Below are 27,436 nucleotides of genomic sequence, written 5' to 3' on the forward strand. Positions count from 1 at the left end.
ACACCTCATCAACATCACGATATATTCTTGAAAGTCTACACTTTGTATAATAGGCATGGTGAATGATTTTGAATTGTATAAGACTGAGGCATGCACAGGAGGTTGATCCATTTATTCTACTCAGAGCCTCATCCCATATTTCGTTAGGTATTTCAATACCAATGTTTTTTACCCACTCTCCTCTAATTTGGTCAATTAAAGCTTCATTTGGAGATATAATAATCATATATTTTGCTGCTATTTGACCTTTAAGATTAATAGGAGACTGCAGAATTTTATCCATCAGTGAAGCAGGTGGTGAATCAGAAAAAGTTGAGATCTGGGCTTGAATAAAATGTCGGGCTTGAAAATAACGGAACAGATGGGATTGTGGTAACTGAAATTTTATTGAAAGGTCACTAAAACTAGCAAAAGTGTTGTCAATATAGAAATCACTACATTTTGTTAAGCCTACCCTATGCCTCTATACAAATGTGAAATCTAGTTTGCCAGCAGGGAACAAATGGTTATTACAGAGAGGGCTTAGCGTAGAGAAATTGGTTAGTTTATGGTTTTGTCTAAAATGGGACCATATCTTAAGCATGGAACACACAACTGGGCTTGAATAATATTTAGAGGGAGAGAATGGTAACTTCGTTGTTATTAGCATAGAATGTGAAGTTGAAGTACAGCTATTTGCTTCCGCTTTACACCAATCAACCTCAGGAGTATTATACCAAAAAAACATTTTTTGGAGGTTAGCGGCCCAATAGTAACTCATAAAATTAAGACGCGCTAAACCTCTCAGGAATCTGTGTCTTTCGAGAAGCTCTTTACGGATTCTAGGATCCACAAGAATGATAAAATAGGTTTATTTAGTGTATGGAAAAAAGCCTTTGGGAGAAAAACTGGAAGGGACTGAAATAAATATAAGAATCAGGGTAAGACATTCATCTTTATGCAATTCACTGTGCCTGCTAGAGTTAAATGTAGTGCATCCCATCTTTGAAGATCAGATTTAACTTTACTTATTAGAGGTAAAAAAAAAATTCTGCATATAAACCTGAGAAACTGTGAGTAATATGAACTCCCAGATATTTAAATCCAGATCGAGAAAACTGAAATGGAAGCGATGCTACATTAATTTCTAAAGCAAGAGAGTAAATTGGAAAACATTTGCTTTTTGATAGGTTTAGTTTATATCCTGAAAAACAGCCAATATCACTTAACTTCTCTACTATTTTTGGGACATTTTCAACTGTATATGAAATGTATAACAACAGGTCATCCCCATATAAAGAGACCCTGTGTTCCATCCCCATTCGATCAATTCCCTGAATAGACTGCAAAGATTTAAGCATAATAGAAAGTGGATTGATTGCTAATGCAAAAAGAAGAGGGCTTAAAAGGCAGCCCTGGCTTGTGGCCCTAAATATTGAGAAAAATAGCAAATTGACTGTTGCGGTCAAGCGACTTTGAAATCCCTCTAAAGTCTCTCTCAGTGCATTTACGGAGCTTTGTAAAGGCCCGAAAGATTCCTGAATCAAGGCAGAGATGTCTTCCCTGATACTAATACCCTGTTCAGTTAATTCAGAAATCAACTGATCCATGGATACAGATTCAAAAGTTTCTGGCACGGCCTGTTTTTCGACGTTCGAAGCAGCGGCCATGGCTGCTAAAGTAGGTAGACATCCAAAATGGGTATTACCGCTGCGGGGCCGCAGCGTTAACTGCAAGTCAGTCGGGTGTTAAAATAATTCGCGAAACTACCACCAGGTGGCGCAAAGGGACGGATTGCGATCTGAATGTAATTGTAAAATGAGATAAAAGGAGGAAGTAAAACAACAATAAAATTATGATATAACATTGTAACATCTTTAAAAAACATTAAAACATTTACAGTGAGTTAATTTCATAACGTAGGATCGTCTTAGGCTCATCTAAAATTAAAGGACCCTTAGGATCTTATGCATGCTATTGTTATTAAACAGTCATTAAATATAAGGCCTATATATAAATAAAATGTTTTCATTTCTGTTCATTCTTGATTTAAAAAAATCTTCAGGTTCCATATGCAGAGCGAAAAGAGAACGATCCAGCATTTAGCAATAATAATTTTTAACTCAGTTATTATTCTTGATTTTTTAAACTGCTAATACTTTGCATTTTTTATCATGCCTTTACTGTGTGACCAAAAATTGAGTATTTTCTGTTTCAGTTGTTTGATTGCGCTGGTGCCTCGCGCACATATTCTATGGAAACAGTGCAGCCGTCCATCGAGCCATTTGGCGCGAGCAGTCCACTTTGGCATATTGCTAATTATTTTTTTCCATCTATACTGAAACAGAGTGAACTACACTTGCATAATATATATATATATATATATATATATATATTCGATCTGAGTGGGTTACTGGTTTCGTAAAAGTGTCCATTGTGCTCAGTTACCTATTAAAGGGTTAGTTCACCGAAAATGAAAATTATGTCATTAATAATTCACCCTCATGTCATTCCATACCCGTAAGACCTCCATTAATCTTCGGGACACAGTTTAAAATATCTTCGATTTAGTCCGAGAACTTTCTGTCCCTCCATTGAAAGTGTGTGTACGGTATACTGTCCATTGTTATAAAGTTAAATAAAAACATCTTCAAAGTAGTCCATGTGACATCAGAGGGTCAGTTAGAATTTTTTTAAGCATCGAAAATACATTTTAGTCTAAAAATAGCAAAAACTATGACTTTATTGTCTTCTCTTCCGTGTCTGTTCTGAGCGAGTTCAAAACACTGCAGTAGTGATATCAAGTTCATGAATGAATCACTCGAAGTAACCGGATCTTCTTGAACCAGTCCACCAAATCGAAACGGTTCGCTTCTCCAATATGCATTAATCCACAAATGACTTAAGATGTTAACTTTTTTAATGTGGCTGTCACTGCCTCTGATTTAAAACAAACCAATATCCTGGAGTAATTCATGTACTCAAACAGTACACAGACTGAACTGCTGTGAAGGGAGAACTGAAGATGAACACTGAGCCGAGCCAGATAACGAATGACTCGTTGGAGGGACAGAAAGCTCTAGGACTAAATCTAATATCTTAAACTGTGTTCTGAAGATGAACGGAAGTCTCACGGGTTTGGAACGACATGAGGGTGAGTCATTAATGACATAATTTTCATTTTTGGGTGAACTATCCCTTTAAACAAAAAGGATTACGTCAAAGCAACTGAACAACATTAATTAGGAAAACAGTGTCAATAATGCAAAATGACAGTTAAAGGCAGTTCATCATTCAGTGATGTCATCATCTCAGTTCAGTTTAAATGGTATCTGTGCAATCAAGTCAACGATAGCGCTGTAAATGAAGAGACCCCAACTAAGCAAGCCAGAGGTGACCGCGGCAAGGAACCAAAACTTCATCGGTGACAGAATGGAGAAAAAACCTTGGGAGAAACTAGGCTCAGTTGGGGGGCCAGTTCTCCTCTGAACAGATGAAACCAGCAGTTCCATTCCAGGTTGCAGCAAAGTCAGATTGGCAGAAGAATCATCTGTTTCCTGTGGTCTTATCCCAGTGGTCATCTGAGACAAAGTCTTTACAGGGGATCTGTATCTAGGGCTCTAGTTGTCCTGGTCTTTCAGGGCTGTAGAGGTCCATTCTAGGTGCCGATCCACCATCTGGTCTGGATACGTACTGGATCCAGGTGGCTGCAGTGACCCTCTGACTTAGATACAGACTGGATCTGGTGGCTACGGTGACCTCGGAATAAGAGAGAAACAGACTAATTTTAGCATAGATCCCATTCTTCTAATGATGTAGCAAGTACATCGGGTGTTATGGGAAGTGTTACGGTTCCGGTTTACCTAATTAATGCAGCCTAAAAATGCTTTTAATAGATTTGGATATTAGAAGCATATTAGTGTGTAAACCAGGTTAAAGAGATGGGTCTTTAATCTAGATTTAAACTGCAAGAGTGCGTCTGCCTCCCAAACAATGTTAGGTAGGTTATTCCAGAGATTAGGCGTTAAATAAGAAAAGGATCTGATGCCCGTCGTTGATTTTGATATTCTAGGTATTATCAAATTGCCTGAGTTTTGAGAACGCAGCGGACGTGAGGGAATATAATGTAAAAAGAGCTCATTCAAGTACTGAGGTGCTAAACCATTCAGGGCTTTATAAGTAATAAGCAGGATTTTAAAATCTATACGATGTTTGATAGGGAGCCAGAGCAGTGTGGACAGAACAGGGCAATGGTTCTAGTAAGAACTCTTGCTGCTGCATTTTGGACTACCTGGAGTTTGTTTACCAACCGTGCAGAACAACCACCCAATAAAGCACTACAATAATCTAACGTTTAGGTCATAAATATTGAGAGCATAGGCCGTAATTTACATATGTTTGAGATGGAAAAATGCAGTTTTACAAATGCTAGAAAAGTGGCTTTCTAAGGAAACATTGCTATCAAATAGCACACCTAGGTTCCTAACTGATGACGAAGAATTGACAGAGCAGCCATTAAGTCTTAGACAGCGTTCTAGGTTATTACATGCAAAAATTTTAGGTCCTATAATTAACACCTCTGTTTTTTCAGAATTTAGCAGTAAGAAATTACTCATAATCCAGTGTTTTATATCGACTATGCATTCTGTTAGTTTATCAAATTGGTATGTTTCACCGAGCCACGAAGAAATATGGAGCTGAGTATCATCAGCATAACAGTGAAAGCTAACACTGTGTTCCTGATGATATCTCCCGAGGATAACATGCAAATGTAAAGAGTAATGGCCCTAGTACTGAGCCATGAGGTACTCCATACCGCACTTCTGATCGATATGATTCTTCTTCATTCACTACTACGAATTGATGGCGTTCATATAAGTACGATTTAAACCATGCTAATGCACTTCCATTAATGCCAACAAAGTGTTCTAGTCTATGCAAAACAATGTTATGGTCAATAGTGTCGAACGCAGCACTATGATTTAATAGCACTAATAGAGAAATACCACCACGATCAGATGATAAGGGCAGGTCAGTATCTCTAAGGAAAGCAGTCTCAGTACAATGATATGGTCTAAATCCTGATTGGAAATCCTCACAGATACTACCTTTTCTAGTATCTTGGACAGAAAACGGAGATTCAAAATCTTTATATTAAATGAATTGTCATTTTATGAAATATATTATGAACAACCTAAGTAGTATGTGCAATTTCAACAACACTATTACTCAGTTTAACATTTATTTAAGTGCATTATGCATAAAAACTGATCACAGTTAGTGTACAATGTCGCAAAACATTTAGTCACAGTTTTGTGGAACTTAAAAACACTGTCCTGCATTTTAACAAAATCAAACATCAAAATATAGAAATTATTTAAAATCCATTTTCCAATTCTGGGAAGCAATTCTGAACACATGAATTGACTTCATACACTTAAAATCTTAAGTGGCAGCTGTTTAAAAAAAAATATTTGTAAAATGTGCAAATTTATACATATGTAGGTTTTTTTTAACAGTAAAGTACTTTTTTAAAGTAAACAAATTTACTTTATCAATTTGCCCCATGAAACTTGGCATCTTTTAGCCTGCACAAGTGCATCAATATCAGGCATCATGCCCTGAGTAGCAGCCACTTTTAGAATCTCATTTAAGTGCTTATGTGTGAGCTTTGAGCGCAGTTTCGTTTTATTAATGTTCATTACTGAGAAAATTTGCTCACAAAGGTAGGTAGTCCCAAACATGCACAACATTTTTGCAGCCAGTGCTGTTAATTTGGGATAGCCTGGCAGGAGATACTGATAAAATGTGTCCAAGCCCACAGAGGCAAATTTGTCCTTCAATTCTACATCACACTTCAAATCAATTATTTCAAGTTGCATGTAAACAGGCACATCAGAAACTCTGACTGTGAATGGCGAGCGAAAAAATGCGAATTCTGTCTTGAGTTCGCTAAAGACCTGAAATCGTTTCTCAAACTCCCTCAGCAACCCTGAAATCTTGTCTTTGTACTGTCTCATGTCAGGATTAACGCTTGCTGCACACACATCTCTTAGACAGGGAAAATGAGCAGGGTCACCGCTTGCCATCTGCGTCTCCCATAACGTGAGCTTAAACTTGAATGCACATATGCTGTCATAATACTGTGTTATAATTATTTTGCGTCCTTGCAACATTTTGTTCAGATTATTCAAGTGCTCTGTAATGTCAACCATAAATTCAAGGTCTTGCAGCCATAGTGGGCACTGTAATTCCTTAACAGGTTTACCTTTTCCCTCCATTAAATGTCCGATTTACCCACGTAGATCAAAGAAGCGCTTCAGCACAGCACCTCTGCTTAACCATCTTACTTCAGTGTGGTATGGCAGACCATGGGTAATGTTACAGTCACTGAGAAGGCTGTCAAACTGACGATGATTGAGACCTCTGGCTCGGATGAAATTAACAGTTCGGACAACCACCTCCATGACGTGATCCATTTTTAACGACTTGCATCATAATGCCTCCTGATGCAAAATGCAATTAAATGTCCAAAAATCACCCCCTCCATTTGCGGCTTGTACTTTCTCTCTGAACTTTGTCACAACACCTGCCTTTTTTCCAATCATTGACGGTGCACCATCTGTAGCCAGGCTTACGGTGCGGGACCAGTCCGCCCCGACTCTGTCCAGCGCTCCAACGACGGAGCAGAAAATGTCTTCAGCTGTTGTGGTGTCGGTCATAGGCACCAACTCAAGAAACTCCCCTGTGACAGTCAAAGTCTCGTCAACTCCACGAATGAATATGGCCAGTTGCGCGACATCCGTAATATTGGTACTCTCATCAATTGCAACAGAAAATGCCAGAAATGACTCCACTTTGCGTTTCAGTTGGCTGTCCAAATCTGCTGATAGTTTCGAAATCCTGTCTGCCACAGTATTTCTTGTCAAGATAATATTGGCAAAAGCTTGTCGCTTCTCAGGACATACAATTTCGGCAGCCTTCAACATGCAATTTTTGATGAACTCCCCCTTACAGTACAGCTTTGATGCTAATGCTATTTCGGTAGCAATTAGGTAGCTGGCTTTCACTGCAGCATTACTGGCCTCTCTGCTCTGGGTGAAAACAGATTGCTGTTTCCTCAGACCTACCAACATTTCATTTATCTTCTGGTTTCTCAGTTCTCCATGCAAGCTGTTGTATTTTTCGCCATTATGAGTTTCATAGTGGCGCCGAATATTATATTACTTAAGAACTGAAACTTGCTGCATGCACACCAGGCACACAGGTTTCCCATTCACCTCCTTCGTGAACATTTAGGAAGATAAAAAACAATCCGACACTCTGTGTCCACTTTTCTCTTTTTTGACAAAGACATTTCGCTGATGAGGGCGCCAGTGCCAACAGAAAAGCGGGAAAACTGATTGAACCAAACGCCACTCAGACCTTGAAGCTCAGTGCTACCATCTGCTGTTAGGTCCGCCGAAAATGAAAATTAATTTTTTTTCATATTGCAGATTTATCCCGCGGGCCGGACTAAACTCCCTGGCGGGCCGGTTAAATTTGACACCCCTGGTTTAGATGATTTAACAAGTTGGTAACACTTTAGAATACTGTTTCTTACTTATTACATAACTAATAAGGAATTACTGAAGAACTAACAGGTGATTATTCATTAAGACTTAACTCACTACTGTTAACTACTAAGGAAGATGTGTTAATTAATCAGTATGTAATATAATTTTATGATTATGTTAAGTAACAGTTAGCTAATCAATAACTAATGTATTCTGTCATACCTCCTGAAGAATTACTATTAATTATCTATTAGTTAGGGTTCAAGAAAAATAACTATGAAGTAACTACTAATGAACAGTTTTACGCAATTACATTGAATTGTGACCCTTTCATATAAATGTTTTTAGCAATAGTAGTAGTAGTATGAAAATGCAAAATTAATAAATGCAATACATTTTATAGAGGTTTTGCCTATGTAGTGAATTGTTTTGTGAGTGTGTTTCGTAAGAAATCAGCTTCCAATAGGAACCCCACTATGACTTATGATAACTTACCTTAGTTTTTATATTTTATAGAAATTACTGTATGTGTGCCTCCTCAGCATATACCACATTATCATTAATTACATTCCTGTATGTAAGGCAAAGCCTGAGGAAAAGTGATAATACAGGTATCCAATTTGTAATTAATAAATAATTATCAGGAAAAAACCTGAAGAATTACTTAGAATCTGAAACAATATTCTAAAGTGAAAACATAGGGAACCCATTAGTAATTAATAATTAATGAACAAATAATTCTGCAGGACTTATTTTGAACCTGAAACATTAGGCCTATTCTAAAGTGAAAATGTTGAGAACCCATTAGTAATTAATAAAGAATTATCAGATAATTCCTGAAGAATTACTTATAATCTGAAACAGTATTCTAAACTGAAAACATAGAGAACCCATTAGTAATTAATAAAGAATTATCAGATAATTTTGCAGGACTTACTTAGAACCTGAAACAGAATTCTAAAGTGAACCTATTAGTAAATAACAATAAACTATATCATTTTGACTTAAATCTGTTTATTTCAGATGAGAACATTTTCTTAATACAGCATATTTTATTCCATTTTAACATGTATACTGCCCACATTTTAACTAAATTAACAAACATTTCATAATCAAAAGTTAAACATTTAGAAGCAAACTAAATCCATATTTCATTTCCATTATAAGATAATAAGTGGGCTGTAACAAAGTTGCTATCGTAGTAGTACTTTGTACTTGTCCTTTTACTCAAGTAATTTTGAAAATGAACAGGCCTACTTATAATTTTACTGGAGTAATATTTTATTGGGGTATCTGTACTTTTACTCAAGTACTTGATTTATGGGACACAGCCTGATTATATAGTGATTATTTACATATAACTGTTCAGTAGTAGTTATTTCATAGTTATTTTTCTTGAACCTTAACAAGTAGATAATTAATAATAGTTAATAGGAGGTATCACAGAATATATTAGTTACTGATTAGCTAACTGTTACTTAAAATAATCATAAAATTATATATCATACTGATTAGTTAACACATCTTTCTTAGTAGTTAACAGTAGTGAGTTGAATAATCACCTGTTAGTTCTTCAATAATTCCTTATTAGTTATGTAGTAAGTAAGAAACAGTATTCTAAAGTGTTACCGACAAGTTTATACAATTCTTCCTCTCCTATAGTAGAGAATGAGTGGAACTGTTTCTCAGGGGATCTTTGGTGCACTGTCTGATGCGATACTGTAGCTGACGGCAGAATGGTTACAATTTCAAAGTCATTACTGCTGTGATGTTGGGCAATGTCAACACTTGTTGATGCTTTATTTTTTGTTAATTTAGCCACTGTATTGAATAAATACCTGGGGTTATGTTCATTTTCTTCTAAAAGAGATGAAAAGTAATCAGATCTAGGAGTTTTTAATGCTTTTCTGTAGGATAGGTTACTTTCCCGGCAAGCAATACGACATACCTCTAGTCTTGTTTTCCTCCAGCTGCGCTCCATTTTCTGGGCTGCTCTCTTTAGGGATTAGGGATTCCTTATGCTAAGGAATTCGGATACATCAGGAAGATTACTTACAAAGCAGTCTTTTGTGGTAAATGGACTGCATTTATATAGCACTCTCAACAGACCACATGGCCATCCAAAGCGCTTTACAATTTGCCTCACATTCACCCATTCACACACTCATTCAAACACCAAATGCGATGTCAGCCATTCAAGGCGCCATCCAGCTCGTCGGGAGCAGCTGGAGTTAGGTGTTTTGCCAACGTGATCTCATGAGAATACGAGTGTATTTTTACGTTCTACCACACGTATATTTACTTACATTTTCATGCACATAAAAACGTACAACTTAGACGTATTTATAGCAGTAAAACGTATAAATACTTACGTGTTAGCAGCTAAAAAAACTTAAATAATCTAACGTAAAGTGTGAATTTATATGAATTCCCATGTATTAATATTAAAATCGTGGCTTTAATGATTTAAATCTGTTGTATTTAATTGTCATATCAATAAATGTTTTTATTGAATTTATTGAAAGCAGTTTACTCATCTACTTAATAGGAAATAACATTTCTGTGCATGCTGCAAACCATAGATACACAAAAGCACAGCATAAAATTACAAATCACATCCATTTTATTTGTTTGCTGTACTCCATATGTTTAGAATCCAGATGTTTGCAAGGAACATATCCATATCCATCGATCTTCATCTTCATTCTCAGCAACAGCGTCCGTCACAGTCAAAGCCCGCGCTCGTTATGATTCGAATTTGAAAATAGCGCCAGTTCGCCACAGGAACGTTACGACATGGTTTACGGCACTAATAATGAACTCTCATTGGTTCTCACATAATTCGTCACAGATTGCGACATGTCGTGTTTCAGTTGATAGACATTTGAAATCAGTACTGCTACTGCGCCAGTGCGCCTTCGCGGAGAGAAGACAGATTCATAATTTCACGGATTAATAAATTAAATTCTGCTCTGTACCCTATAAAAACTATTACCTCCAGAGAGGACTGCGACTGGAACTCATTATCATTTGAACTACTTTTGGTACCACTTTTGATATTTTTTCGCAAAAAATAAATGATTAACGTTATGTTTGTTTGTCTGTTATTTGTTTATTTATAACAGTAATGTTATGTAGTTTTAAGAAATGGTTATGGGTAGGTTTAGGGGTAGGTGTAAGATTAACGTTAGTGGCTCAAAATAACGTTTTAATGTTACTAAATGTTTAATTTTTACTAAAATTGTGTTTTATTATGTTTTATTTTTTTAACATTCTGTATAAAATGGGTAGGTTTAGGTTCGGGTGAGGTATAGGGATTTTACATTTATAAAAAAAAATTATAAAAAGGGGAAAATATACATAAATATTAAAAAAATTAATCCGATACGCATTGAAAAGCAGCTTCATGAGCAAATTTCTATGGATAACTGACTGGTCAGAGAACACGTTCTATCTGTACGTATTTGAGGTTGTTTATACGTAAATTTCGATACGTATCGAACCTGTAATTACGTCCAAATAATACGTAAATGACACTGTAAATACATAAAGGCACATACGTACTGGACAGTTTTAATTTACGTCTAAATATGTACGTTTTGATTGTGAGATCAGGCTGGTTTTGCTCAAGGACACCTCGACACTTGGTCAGGTGGAGCCGGGGACTGAACCACCAACCTTCTGGTTTGTAGACAACTTACATGAACCACTGTTAATTTACAGTTTTAGCTATATGAAGTTTGCACAAAACTAAATAATGATCTGAGATATCATCACTAAATATATAATTAGATTTTTTTCAATTCCTGTATAAAATGGGCCAGCAAACTTACATTTAGTCATTTAGCAGACGCTTTTATCCAAAGTGACTTACAAATGAAGACAATGGAAGCAATCAAAAACAACAAAAGAGCAATGATATATAAGTGCTATAACAAGTCTCAGTTAGCTTAAACACAGTACACATAGCAAGGGCTTTTAAATAATATGATAAATAAAAAGAAAACAGATAGATTAGAAAAATAATAGAGCAAGCTATTTATAGAGTTTTTTTTATAATTGTATAATAAATAAAAAGAAAATGGGTAGAATACAAAAAGATTAGAAAGGTAGTTTGATTTTTCATTTATTTTATTATTATTTTTTTTTAAAGAATAGAACTAGAATAGTGAGCGCTAAAGTTAGAGGGTCAAATAAAGATGGAAGAGATTCTTGAAAATGGCTAAGGACTCTAAAAGTCTGTAAAAGTGACTTTGTGCTTATTTGACCTTTATATCAAACATTTTGAAATCGTCCACACCTGACCATCGCGGGAGGCGGATCTGTGCCAGAGTGCGCAAAAGTGTATGTGATGAAAAAAGTCATTTTCAGATGCAATGAAAAAAAAACAAAAAAAAAACAACAAGCCTAGATTAGGCCCAGACTCTGTTCCAAAGTATGTAATGTAAATTTGTTAACCCACAGTAACAAATTTTAATCGATTAATCGCATATTTTAATTTACTGCATGTTTAAAAATAAATAAATAAAAACACACGCTAAAAAAATTCAGTTTGTGAGAGGAAAAAAATATATTTAAGTTGCATTTTATTACATTCAGAAATAATAAAGTCAGGCCTAATAATGTTATAATGTACCAACAGGATATTTTTAGTTCCCTTCACTTCACAACAAATAATTTAAATTTAGACTAAATGTAAGATTTATATATATATATATATATATATATATATATATATATATATATATATATATATATATATATATATATATATATAAATTAAAATGTATATATATATATATATAGGCCTTATATGTAATGGCTGTTTAATAACAATAGCATGCACAGGAGCCTTTCTGTAAAGGTCTTTTTTTATTTTTGATGAGTAGACTGTAGCCTAAGACTATCCCATGTTTTGAAATTAACTCACTGTAAAACTGTAAAAAAAAAAAAAAATTGTTTTTTTAAGGATGTTATAATATTACTTTATAATGTTGTTTTTTTATGTCTTTTATCTCTGTTTACAAAGCAACATTTTACAATTACATTTAAAATGTTAAATCCTTCCCTTTGTGCCACCTGGCGGTAGTTTCGCGAATGATTTTAACACGCGACTGACTTGCAGTTAACGCCGCAGCCTGACACCACACAAATGGCCTTCAAAGATCCACAATTATATGACTAACACAATTTCTAGTAGAGAGACCTTGAATGCCAAAAGTTGAAGTAAACTCATGTGCCTTGTATGCAAGAGCAATAGTATTTTCTCCCTCCTATTCTTTGATCTGAAACACCTCTGTTGTAATCCAGTGCAGTCATTGCTTATTATGCACAGCACAAAGACTGTGACCTTTTGAAATTCTTGCCCCAAGGTACTGAAAAGCTGTCTATAATAATTCCCTGGAGTTACAATGCTGCCTGAGCAGCACTTGTGAACTTCATAAGGGTAGTAATTGCTAATGCCAGGCCAAATGGAGAAACCTAGAATTGATCAGCAACCAACTATTTAAGCAGGCCCAGACAATCTTACTGTTTGAAAAAAAAAAACCACAATGTTGTCTTATCTTGGAAATCTGTTAAAAGAATTCTGAAAAAGCTTTTCTCTCACGGAACAACCAACTTGACAAAATAACCAGTCCAACTTCAAAAGCCATCATTCAATGGAGCCTGACTTGCTGCCTGTTACTAAAACATTTTGGCCAGTAAAATCAAACTCCAAATCATCTGTCCTGATTCTACTGGACCAGTCTGCTCCCTTTGATATTGTGATCCTCCTTTGACAATCGGTTCCCCCTGTCCATCCTTTCTGACTTGGACATCACAGGTATTGTGTGTCTTCATACATAACTCACATGCATATATTTCAAGGTATCACAGAGAGGAGGGTTGTCTGAATTTCATCATCTAATCAAGGTTTAATGCTGACTCCTCTTATTTTCTCCATTTACACTACAATTGCTATGCAGATGATACACGGCTATATCTGTTGTTTTAAACTGATGACCCCACTGGCTCCCAGTTGTAGCCAGAATAATTTTAAGGCTTTGACAGTGGCCGTCAGGACTGCCATTGGAACTTTACCATCTCAATTCACAAGTGTTTGCTCTTGCTCACCTTCCAAAGAGGAAGTTGTTGCCTAATGGTTACTGAGTTTGACTCCTAAACCCTAAGGTTGTGGGTTCGAGTCTCGGGCCACCAATACCATGACTGAGGTGCCCTTGAACAAGGCACCGAACCCCCAACTGCTCCCCGGGTGCTGCATCATGGCTGCCCACTGCTTCGGGTGTGTGTTCACTGCTGTGTGTGCACTTTGGATTGGTAAAATGCAGAGCACGAATTCTGAGTATGGGTCACAATTTTTGGCTGTATGTCATGTCACTTTCACTAACCATCTCTGGTGGAATGAGATGCCAACCTATGCCACCACACACCACAACTTTTCAAAAAATAGCTAAATCAGAATTGAATTATTCTGCATTCATAAACATACAAAAATCAACAACAACAAATAACTCTCCTCTGCATTTCTCCTCTCCTACGAAAAACTGTCATTTAATCTGCACAGCTGGAGTACTGTCACCAGAAACGCAGAATGTGGCTGAACTGGGACAGAGAGGACAAAGTCACATACAGTAGGTGTATTGTCCTCTCTGTCCCAGTTCAGCCACAATGATGGTTCTACCGCCACAAAAGTGCATTTTCAGCTTTTGACCGCTGAGTGGTGCTTTCACCACAAGTTATCAAACAAGCGCATCAAAGCACTTTTTTGCAAATAGACGTCAGCTTTACCTCACTGATGTGTTACATTTGACGGCTGCAATCGGGGAAAATGAAAGAAAAACATTATATTTAAAATATTTAATATTCACAGATGAAAGTTTATTACTTGAAGTTATGTACGTTTCTTAGAACGAATTCAAGCAGGATAAATGTCAAGCCTATGGACTAGTGCTTATATTTTCTCTAAGCTACACAGTATTACACCATATTTAATAGGTGTGCAGTATTATCTAATATGAATTATGTTATATTATTCTAAAGAAGTTGTGGTTTACTTTGCATCGAAGCATTAAAAATTGTCTATTTTAGTGAGCTAGGCTGCATGGATTTATATGCAAAATGTCAATATTCTCACATATTAGGCCTATATTTTAATTTGTATTTTAAAATTCCTTCAATAAAACAACATGCATTTTTGTCATGCACTACTTTGTTATTCGTTACCTGTCCTCAACCCCCTCCAGCTGAACTGAAGTATGTATGTTTTTTTGGGGCGAGGAATGGTGTGTTGTCATGTTACTGGGTTGAATATGAGTATGTTGAATATGTTTTTAATTTTTTATTTAAATTTAATTTTTAATTTACTGGGTTGAAACATGCCTGCACACATATCAGCCGTACTCTTTGTATTCATTATTTTCTCGCAGCCTATATTATTATTTTCACAAGACCATAATAATAAAAAATTATCAATTGATAATTAATAATTATTTTTGTGAAAATCGTTGTTATTTGTGAACGCAAATAACAACGTGATTGTGATACAAATATTTGGATTGTCCCTTATTCTGTACCTTATTTTCTTAAAGAATAAACACTTATTTTAAACAAGATTAAACATTATAAATAAAGAATAAAAGAAGGAATCTCAATTAGCCCTTATTTTCCATTTCTGATGTTAAATGTCAACAATAATGATGATGTAATTATATTTTGACTCCCCTGACAGTGGAAACTTGCTAAAAAACAAACAAAACAAAAAAAACACTCTGTTGCAGGAGATATGCAAGCGATTAATAGATTTAAATAAGAAAAAAGTGGGTGCTTGGTTTCGGAAAACGAATACAGCTCGTAAAAAATTATATGACGAAAAAGTCATGTTAACATTATTAATTCATAGAAATAATTTAAGCAATTAAAACCTTTTTTATACTAGATTCCACTTGAATTACTATTAAATGCTATTAAACTGACTTTAAAATCTCAAGGAGTTTATAAGTTGAAATGGTAAAATGTCACAGTGCATGTTAGCCTAAATTAACTTGTATCTTATATAGTATCCGAAGACCTTGATTGCATGTTAGAATAAAACTAACAATGTAATTAGATTTTTTTTCTTTTTTTAAATGAACAATTCCTGTATAAAATGGGACATTCATTCATCATTCATCTTCATATCAAACATTTTTAAATCGTCCACAGCTGAGCAACGTGAGAGGCAGGTTCTGCTCCAAAGCGCACGGAGTGAATGTGATTCACAGTCATTTTCAGATGCAAAAAATAAATAAATAAACTGGATAAAATCATACACAAAACTTGTAAATAGTTAACAACATAGGAACAGAGTATGGCCATAATCTAGGCTAAGTATATAATGTAATTCTTTTTTTTTTTAATTTGCATTTTATTACATTCAGAAATTATAACGGCAGGCCTAATAGTGTTATAGGTGCAAACAGGATATTTTTAGTTCCCCTCACTTTACAACAAATCCTTTACATTTAACAAATTTATCAGAACAATAATTCAAAATGTATAATTTTAATGGATACATATAATTGCAGTGTTTGATGCTTAGTTTTAATAAAATAAAATAAAATAAAATAATTATAATTTAAAGGAAATACAAAATAAGGTTGGGCTCTCTCATTCTGGAGAAATCCAAATGTTTCCATATTCGTGATGTTGCCCGTTTGAAAATAGGCTTTGTAGTTCACACGTGTTTCAGTATTCGACGGAAAAAAATCATAATGAACAAATATATGCCAAAGTGGACTGCTGCTCGCGCCGCATGGCACGGTGAATGGCTGCACTGTTTCCAATGAATATGTGTGTTTGAGGCACCAGCGCGATCAAACAGCTGAAACAGAAAATACAAAATTGTTGGTCACACATAAGGCATAATTCGAAAATGCAAACTGTTAGCAGTTAGAAAAATAAAGAATAATAACAGTAATAATTGTATAATAAGAGTTAATAAGAATTATTTCTAAATGCTGGACCGTTCTCATTTCGTTCAGCATATGGAACCTGAATTTTTTTTTTTTTTTTTTTTTACCGTTTTGAAATGAATGTTATATTATAATGTTATTGTTGTTTTACTTCCTCCTTTCATCTCCATTAACAAACCAAGATTTTACAATTACATTCAGTTCGCAATCCGTCCCTTTGCACCACCTGTCGGTAGTTTCGAGAATGATTTTAACACCCGACTGACTTGCAGTTAACGCGGCGGTATTACCAATTCTGGTAGTCTACCTACTGTATATACCTGCAGTCTCACATTGTTCTCCAAATTTGTTCGTCCTATGGGAGACAGGAGAATGTAGAGTATGATTCAACATGAAAGGCCCAACATGCACCATGGGGACATGCCCATTTATAACATCAATATTGTGGTTGTGTGAATTATATATAAACCAATATTTGGTCTGTATATAATGAAATGAAAAATGAAAATTCTATGAATAATTACTCACCCTCAAGTTGTTTTAAACCTATTAGACCATTGTTCATCTTTGGAAAACAAATGTTGTTTATGAAATCCAAATGCATGTACAGAGACTGGCACGGAAGAGAAGGAATTGTTGAATGTAGTAGTTATTTTTGTTCTCTTTAATTGCACACAAAAAGTATTCTCACATTTGATTAAGAATATCTTAATTTGATTTCCGAATATGAACAAGGGTCTTATGGGTTTGAAATGACAAGAGGGTGAGTAATTAATGACAAAATTAAAGTTTTTGGGTGAACTATCCCTTTAAAATAGCTGAGTGACAGCTTCTTTTAAGATTTTTTTCCAACCCTTATATATAAGTCTTATAAATTTATGAATTGTTGTTTACTGCTAGAAAATTTTTAATCATAAGAATCACTGTTTTACATGAAGATTTAAATGGTATTCAGATGTCTCTCATTTTAGTAAGAGTATTGCAAATTGTAAACCAAAGAGAAAATGAAAAGAAAATTACTCATGTCATATTTGATTTTTTCTTTAGATAAAACAGAAGCTAAAGGAAAGGGGTATAGAAAAGGAAACAAAATTGACATGGAGAATTCAGGCAAATGGATATGTGTTTTCACGAGTTACACATTTTTAAGGTAATTTATCACATTATTATAATTTGCAAGAAATATTAAGTGTAATGTTCTTCTCTGTAATTTATTTAAACATGATTACCCTCTCCTTATGTACACCTAGTTTCAGCGGCAGCAGTGGTGGTCCTGGCTCACTTTGACTCCAGCTGTTTCCTCAGAAGTGTCAACACTGTGGCAGAACATATAAAAGGAGTAATTCATGCAAAATTAGTTCATGTGATTTATATATTGTGAACTCTGTCAACAACCTTAAAACAATTTAATTATTTAACTTGGTTTATTTTAGCACAGCTGTGCTTTCATTAAGTAGTAGCGGATGTAATTCTGTTTCTCAATAATAATAAAAAACTTTTTATTATAAAATGACTTGTAGTGTTGTCTAAGATAATTTTCTTTATACCATTCCATAAATAAATCACATACAGCAATCTTAATATCAAGTCCTTTTGTACACATGCAGACCTAAATTGGGCAAATTATTGGGTAAATATTTGTGTCACATCCAAACTTTTTCAGTCTTAAAAAAATAAATATATTGTTGAAAGGTCTTTAGGTGTTTTTTTTATTATTGTTTTTTTTATAATGTTGCTAAATAAATTTGGGACTGGAAAATGCATTAAAATATCAGTGGCGTTTCAGGTGTCACCAGGTGGCTATTTCTGGTTTAATGGCTAAATAAAAATCTCACGGGAACCTCAACATAACTTATTTACACACATGGCTTTAATTTTATAACCAATTTTAATTTTAAAGAGACCAATCTTAGGTCTGTTTTACAAAGCATTTATGACTTACTACACTGTAAAAAAATTGCTGTAGTTTCTACAGCTAACTTTTACAGAATTTTCCTGTATAAAATTTTACAAGATGCAGCTGTAATTCTTAATTCATTATGGGTCAAATAAGGTTTTACATTTGTTAACAGTATATTTCCCCATCAACTGTAATTCATTTACAAGAAGCAGGTGTTGTCACTGTAGTTCCTGCTTTTTACACTAACTTACTGTAGTGTGGCATTATGGGATTGCGTGCGCATCATTCAAATCAGAAACCCAGCCGACTGGACGATTGAAAGATTAGAGGCTTTATTCATAATTCCTGGTAAGTTCACTTAATTATACTTGAGAAATATATCCTTTTTATATTTATTTGAGTTAATGTATAAGCGAAATCAGGTCACAATAGCCTCCTATCCTGACATTTAGACAAGTGGCCTTAGTAACTTCTGTTCAGTAAACTGGGAATTGCTATCATAGCATAGTTAGGCCAAATTTTCGTTACATTTTCTTATTGAGAGCATTTAAAGTAGTGTTTACTTAACTTTTATCATAAAGCCCAATGCGAACGATTGTCATAGTAACTAACGTTACTAACGTTATCTGTCGAAATAACTGACAAACAGCAAAATATGTGAAATTTTTATATGTGTTCATTTGTTTGTATGTGTTCAAATGTCCCATATTGACGTGACGCCTTATTATAATAAGTGAAAGACATCTTTATATGCCCGACTGGACAAGTTAGCCTGATTAAAAATAAAAAATAAAACACAGAAAAAAAAAGACTGAGGAAGCATCGAAACGCGAGACTGATTCTTATTATGTTAACGTTTCATTCAACATCAAAACAAGCTTAACGGCACACATAAACTCACGGAAAGTACATGAGGTAAATGTTCAACTGTTGAGTTTATTTATGATATAAGAAGCATCATAAGTGAGCTGTTTTCGTGAGTATCACGATTGCAAATACATAGTCCAATAAACAATTAGTTAACAAGTTACTTACTTCTTTTAGACACAATATTAACTGTTGTTCTATTTCACCAACGAAAATAGTTCCAAACAACGCTCCAATCAAAACTATTTTGCTCATTCTCAAATCAAAACTAAGCGGTGTTTTTGCTGAATGATTCAGCTTTTTGAACGGATCGGTTCAATGAATGACTCAGTTGATTCACTCATTAGTTATTAGGAGAAATGTTTGATGCATCAAGACTCTGAAGCTGATTTTATTAGGTAATGTATTAATACTTTAAATAATTTGATAAACTTGTAAGTTAGATTACATTTTATATTGAAATACTGCAATGTAGGTTGAATTATTGCTTATATTTCTTTTTCAGGTCCACCCAGTGGCTTTTGACTATTTGAGGGTCAGATGGTTGTGAATTCATACCTCAACTTGTAGCTGGATTTGGAGACTTATTACAGTTTCAGTCTAGCGTCCCTGGAGCAGACATCTTTTGCACACTTGAATTTTGTCAAGGTAACAAGTTTTACTTAAGTAATTTAATTTGCGAAAAAGGTTACTTATTTAGTTTATAGGGTAACTCCACCCCATAATGACAATTTAGTCATTAATCACTGTTAACGTGATTAACAGTGATTAATGTCGTTTCAAACCCGTAAAAGCTATGTTCGTCTTCAGAACACAATTTAAGATATTTCAGATGAGAACCGGGAGGCTTGCATCTGTCCCACTGACAGCCAAACAATTAACAATGTCTAAACCCAGAAAAGTATGAAAAGCATCGTCAGAATAGTCCATCTGCCATCAGTGGTTCAACTGTAATTTTACGAAGCTACAAGAATACTTTTTGTGTGCAAAGAAAACAAAAAGAACAACTTTATTCAACAAAGACGTTATTTTTGTTTTTGTTCAAATCAAAGCGTAAATAAACATAGAAAGCGTGTCCATGTGACCCAGCTGACACAGAACAGCAGCTGCAGTTCAACAGATACTCTCCAAAATGACACTACACTGACGCAGATGAGGTGAATTGTTGAATAAATCATTATTTTTGTTTTCTTTCCATACAAAAAATAATTGTCGTCGCTTCATAACGTTACGGTTGAACCACTGATGGACTATTCTGATGATGTCTTTCATACTTTTCTGGGCCTTGACAGTTGTATTTACTTGGCAATCAGTGGGATGGACAGAATCCTCCCGGTTGCATCCAAAATATCTTAAATTGTGTTCCGAAGACAAATGAAGCTTTTACGGGTTTGGAACGACATGGAGGTAAGTGAGGCAAGATTTTCATTTTGGGGTGGAGTATTGGTAAATTCTGATTGTATTGTATAAGTGGCATTTTGACATTTATTTTATTGAGCTAGTTTCATTTGATACATAACTTTATCCTGATGCTTTTGCTTGTTTTTATGTGCAGATGTTTTCTTGGAATCACAACACTCACTGGATGCAAGACGGACACATAGAGGCAAAACAAGTGGAAAAGTCTCAGAGAAGAGGGACAACCCTCATGTGTGTGCTCATCTCAGAAAATTGATGGACTTTCAGTATGTATTTATTACATTGTCTTTTGCAGGAATATTCTTAATTTAATAGAACATAAGCTCAAACAACAGAATTTGTGATTTAATGTTGATTCCAGCATTTTATTTTAATCATTTTCTTTAAAACTTTTTTTTTTTTTTACAAAAATTATACAAATTCTGTTGATTGACCTTCATTTTTATAGAAAGTTAATGTTCTACTCTGAGTATGGCTTATTTTTTTACATGTATAGGAGTTATTTGTGATGCTATGTTATTTTTATGATAAGATTTTAACTGTTGAAAGTCTGACATCTTTATTTTACCAGTAAAAGCCTTGCAATGTCTTTCTGCCAGTTTTAATAAATACTTATTTGCAACATCATTGACTTTATTCATTTTTATTCACTTGTAAATGTATTAAGATAGAGCTCACGATAATGCATTTATATCAGTATTTTATAGTTTACTGTTAAATTATTCTTTAAAGCAGTTTCATTGTTAAAATATTACAACATCATATTGTATTTAGGGTAATTTACAGGATTTTATTGGCAACTTTTGTTGCCAGTTAAATACTGTAATTTAATGAAATTACAAATTAATGCTGTAAAATATGTTTACAGGACTTTATTGGCAACTTTTTTGCCAGGTAAATACTGTACTTTAGTGAAATTACAAAATATTGCTGTAAAATAAAATACTAGTAAAATTCAATGTTACTGTAAAAAATACTACAAACTACTGTATTCCACATACAGCAATTAACTGTAATTTGCTTTGCATTAATTTCCTGTAATCCATTTTACAGCAATTAACATCATTTTTACAGGATTTTATTGGCAACTTTTTTGCCAGTAAAATCCTGTAAATTCTACAGTACATTTTTTACAGTGTACATTTTAATTTCTGCTTTTTCATGTCTATATTAAAAATAAAGTGTGTTTGTGTGTGTGGGTGTGTGTGTGTGTGTAGATGTACACAAACACACACAAATTTAATTTATATAGTATTTGTCCTGCAGTATTTAGCATATTTTAGAGTGAAATAATTGTAAAATAATAACTTTATTTTGCCTAACTGTAATCAGGTCGTCTTGGATGTTTGAGAATAGGTATGCTTTAACAGATAAGAAGAGTTAAGGAGTTTAAAAGACTGGTTAGTGTTAAATCTCCTCAGAGCCTCTCTGGAACAGCAGGCATTTAAAAAAATAGAGGAGTGTGAATGACGAGTGTGAATTGGCCCTTACAGTTCCTGCTCTTGCCTACAGGGGCACTGCTAAAAATGAGCTCAAACACACACACACACGTTGTACAGGTCACCACTTGGCCACTTAATTTTAGCATGATTTAAGTCATAACACCATATATATGTGTGTGTGTGTGTGTGTGTGTGTGTGTGTGTGTGTGTGTGTGTGTGTGTGTGTGTCTGTTAAAATGACTGGTCCCCAGTTAGATTTTGAAGTGTGATGCCTGTTTGTTTGGTTTGCCAGCCATTTATTGCATCAGAGGCCTACTGTGGTTATTTATGAAAGTTTTATTTCTATGTAACCATTTTTTTACATCATTTCTGAATGTAATAGTGACATATGATTTACATACATTATTTGTTTTTATACACAATTTTGACTAATATGGGTAGTATATTACTTTATTTTAAAATTACTTACATTAGATTTTAACTGTTAACTGGTAGTATTAATAGTTTTTCTTTCTTTCTTTCTTTCTTTCTTTCTTTCTTTCTTTTAATTTAATTATTTCTTACACCAAAATCTATTTACAGTGTTTTTTTTTGTAAAGATCTGGTGTTTTAGTGTCATTATCAACATTTCCATTGCATTCAGAGATAGTGAGAATGTAAAATATTGTTAAATGTAAAGTCAACCACCATCTAACAGGGGACAAGCATGCTCTAGTTTAGTAAAATCACTACTACATGCACAGACCTGTTGCTGTGTAAGTTTAGCATGTACAGTTTAGCCTGTGTATAAATGGCCATCTAATTTAAAAACATTTAAATTAACTAATTTTGTTCAAGTGAAAAATATTATTTAACATCACTGAACCAAACATTTTAGGAACAACAGTGAACTGTGAAGCACAAGGAAAATTGTGTGTATTGAGCTTGAATGGCTCCTTTAACTTGTAGAGTTAAAGCAATGTTGAAATGCACAAAAAATAGTGAATTTGTTAAAATGATTTTGGTCCCCAGTTAGATGGTGAAGTGCAACACCTGTTTGGTTGATTAGCCATTTCTTGAATCACAAACCCATTGTAAAGATTCTGGAACTTAAAACTCAACAATTATATTACTGTCAAATACTGTTAAACCTAAAGGGTTTGTTGTAGACTGAACGAAAGCGTCTCGGTTACATACAATACGTAACCATCATTCCCTGATAGTGGGATCAGAGACTTTATGTAATCATCTCTGAGTTTAAGAGAAAATGCCAATGATGCCTTCCCTTGTCTAGTGGATTTTGCATGCTGAGCCACTCCCCGTGCCTACGGGTATATAAGGCAACATCTTGTATCCACTCATTCAGGTTTTACACAGAGGAACCGAGAATGTTTCACGGCAACAGCGAATAGTTCAAGGATCTGGCATGGGGACATAACATCTCCTTTCCCTCCATCAGGGAATGAGGGTTACGTACGTAACTGAGATGCTCCCTATCGGTCACTACGAGTTATGTTGAACAACATATGGGGTCCATGGAAAACACCCCATCCTGAACACCATCACAACCCTGTGGTGCTGCAATTGTCGACAAGTCACAGCATGCACAAAACTTATTGGGATCTCAATGTGGTAACATGTGGTTATATTACTGTATATTTGAACTCTTGGTATCTTAAGAAGCTGTTAAAATGAAAAAAAAAAAAACGTATTTCAAATATCCCTAAAACTGGTTTAGATATAGAATTTCATGTACATACTATTGAAACCAAGTTAATGTACTACAACTTGACCACTTATGGCACACAAGGTTTGAAACAGGTTTAAACATTATTTATCCATTAGAAATTTCCTGCAAAGTGACATACGTATAGTTTTTGGTCACAAAAATTTGGTTTAAATATTATTTATTCTTCAGATATCCATTTTTTAAAGAAAAGGTATTGGCTCCATGCAAACTCACTACATTTGGTATTTGACCACTGAAAATTTGTTTATCAACTTGATCATGGAGACACACTGAGACGTATGTTAGTAACTTTGAAGAAAGTTTGTTAGAACGTTCATTTTTGATTTGTCACCACTGACATATAAAGCAACAAAAATGGCTAAATTCAAAAGATTTTACTAATAGACCTTCGGATCTCTGTGTGAAAATAACATTAAGAAGCTGCCATCTTCCCCTCCTCCACTATAATATGTTGAGTCATCGCTGCCCCGTTGTGGAAAACCTAATAATGTGGTAAACGATATAATGGAATGAATGAATGAAATGGCTGTCATCTGTGATTGTATGACATTTCATTCATAAATAAACCATCCCAAAACTGAAATGTGTGTAGAAAGAACCTTCTAAAGTCCGCTCCACTACCGCACAGGCAATATGCTTTTCTATGCTGATATAATTTTATAGAAACATACAAACCTGCCTAGTATCCCAGTAGGCTATTTTGTCTTTCTAACATCTAGAAGCTTCACAAGCTAATTGAGGATAAGATTTCCTCATAGTTATATGCAGCTTAAATCTATGATTCTGCTTCCAAATCCACATATTACTCTACTATTTCCTTAAAATAACTCATCCCCCATGCAAGGTTAGATAAGCAGGATGTATATCCACAACTGATAGGTCCAATATTTCAATCTTGTAATTTTATTGTATGGTAGAAAAAAAAAAAACTTTGCTAAATTGGCCATAAACTCACACTACCTGGGAACTTTCATTAAAACACATTGAGTTTTACTAAACTAGATAAATCAACATTTAAGTTAGTGTAAAAATGCCTAAAATATATATTTTTTCTGTGATTAGTAATATGTGTAGAACTTGCAGATATTAAGGAACTTAATATTAAAGTGTTGAATGCTTTGACCATAGTACATTTTGAGCTTGCTATTTCAGTATTTTAACTTTACAGCACTGGGTCTAAGGACCATTTCGTGGATTTATGTTTTATTCCATGTGGGGAGGGAAAAAAGTAACAGAAACACAGAGCATAGCGTGGTTTGAACGACCCACCCCGCAGCTGAACTGGAAGTTTTGATTGGTTTTGCACCCGAGTCATACCTGTCTGGTAATGGCTGAAGCGCAGGGCTGCACCCCAGCAGTTTAAAAAGTGCCCGTCAAATGCTGGCTCGCTCTTCTCCATCGTCGCCTTCTTTTGTCTTATTTTTTTTTACTTTGAACCTTTTGGTGAAAAATAAATGTAGCAAAGTTGTATACTTTAGTTTTATTCTACTCAAGTAACAGTATAAGTACCACAATTTGATTATACTCAAGAAAATAGAAAAAATTACTGTATCGCTGTATTTATACTGTATTTGTAATTAGTTAATTCAACCTCTACTTATATATATATATATATATATATACACACACAGGGCTGGGGAGTACCAAAATACATGTAACAGTGTTACGTATTTAAAAGACAAAATTTGAGTAACTGTATTTCATTATAATTACATTTGAAATGAGGGGTAATCAGATTAGAGTTATATCCGAAAATTATTTTATATTACCAAAGAGATTACTTTTAATTTTAATTTAATTTCTTAATTTAAAATTTAAGAAACAGTTTGGGGATATTAACCAATAAGGCAACTTCTCAGTTGAAAAAACCTTTGTGCAGCAGCCTGTTCATTTAGTAACTGTAATGGTTCTGTAACGATAAAGTAGGAGAGGAAGCAAATGCAAGAGTAATGAAGATTTAATGAGCCAAGTTCACACAGAACATCAGAGAATAAACAGAAAGCCAACAGAATGGATATAGGGCAGATCTCTCGCGGCCATGGATCAGTTCCCTAACCAGACAGCAGGAGAGCATGACACAGGGACTAAGATGGGCGATCCTGAGGTGAATGAGGAGGTAAAGAACCCATGGTGAGTACGGGACTGAAGCGATCCATCTTGAGTGAAACAGGAAACTATCAAGGGCAACAAAACCAGACACGAACACGGGAGACTTCAAACAACGATCTGACAAACACAAATAGAGAGCAGGAAATGCATCGCAGCTGCCGCTGATGAAACAATTAGCGGTCATGCCCACATGAAACAATCAGTGATAATGAGACACACACATAACCCTACCCACATAAGATCAAAATAAGACAACAGTACCGTCCCCCCTAGGATATCCCTAGCAGGTACCCAACTCCTCACCTCTGGACCATAACCTTCTGTAATGATTCACGACCAGTGAAAACACAGGCAGACGAGAGATCCAATCGCAGGTATGCTTTAATAGGATAATCCAAATTCGTTGTCAGACATGCCAGGGTCAAAACCAGAAATGCAGTCCAAACAAACAAAATAACAAAACAAGGAAGGAAACAGGAAAAGGGAACGGAACGGAATGGAAACTCAGAATGTGAGGAATGGAGAATCTCGAGAAACGAGAAGACTGGACATACGAATGGTAAGGACACCATACAAACAACGGGGAAAGACTGGTACTTATAAGGAGGCTAATGACAAATAGATTGCCTGCAACTGGCGCACCCAGGATGCGATCTTCCCAGATGTCCTTCACTCCGGTGCCGGGACACCATGGACCCTGGGTACATCCACAGCAGAGGACGCGAGCCAAGCCCAGGGCGAGGACTTCTCCCCATCCGATCTTCGAGTTCTCCACCCGGAACCGCTGCGGCAGACAGAGACGCTGAAGAGGGACTTTAGGAGCCTGATCAAGACAGTTCGCAGCACGACGCCCGCAGCGACGATCATCGTGTCAGGACCACTGCCCACGTATCGACGAGGACACGAAAGGTTCAGTAGACTTTTTGCTTTAAATGAATGGTTGTTGTCATGGTGTAAAGAACAGAAACTGCTATTTGTTAATAACTGGAATCTTTTCTGGGAGTGTCCTAGGCTGTTTAGCACTGATGGCCTGCACCCCAGCAGAGGCAGAGCGGAGCTGCTCTCTGACAACATCTCCAGGACACTTCGCTCCATTTGACTAGTAAGACAATTCTCAAATAACTATTATGATGACTTTTGTTCCACCCGCTTAAATGATAAAAGTACTTGCGCTGTAAAATCTATTAAGTCTGTTCCCCGAATAGTGAGGTCAAAATATAAATTTAATGTAGGATCTACAAAAAATCTTATCGTGATTAAACCAGAAACATGTCAAGTAAATGAACAAAAACTATTTTTAAAGTTTGAATTTCCTCTCAGACCTTATGGTTACAGTTGATAAGGCGCTAATCATGGGAGATTTTAATATTCACGTTGATAATACAAATGATGCATTAGGACTTGCGTTTACTGACCTAATAAACTCTTTTGGAGTCGAGCAAAATGTCACCGGGCCCACTCATTGTTTTAATCATACACTAGAT

The 27,436-nt window shown here is 35.0% G+C and overlaps 1 protein-coding gene and 1 long non-coding RNA gene across 2 annotated transcripts in view; both read left to right on the top strand.

The window, feature by feature from the left end:
- LOC132106314 (uncharacterized) overlaps positions 1-17,836 on the top strand; it is a 29,267-nt gene extending 11,431 nt beyond the window's left edge. The window contains exons 3-4 of the long non-coding RNA XR_009424111.1: positions 17,534-17,636; positions 17,737-17,836. This is a non-coding gene — a long non-coding RNA (uncharacterized LOC132106314). The remainder of the gene's footprint in view (positions 1-17,533; positions 17,637-17,736) is intronic.
- LOC132106315 (uncharacterized) overlaps positions 1-27,436 on the top strand; it is a 329,308-nt gene that overhangs the window by 295,011 nt on the left and 6,861 nt on the right. The window lies entirely within an intron of this gene.

Source organism: Carassius carassius, chromosome 26 (assembly GCF_963082965.1).
Source record: "Carassius carassius chromosome 26, fCarCar2.1, whole genome shotgun sequence".
Lineage (NCBI taxonomy): Eukaryota > Metazoa > Chordata > Actinopteri > Cypriniformes > Cyprinidae > Carassius > Carassius carassius.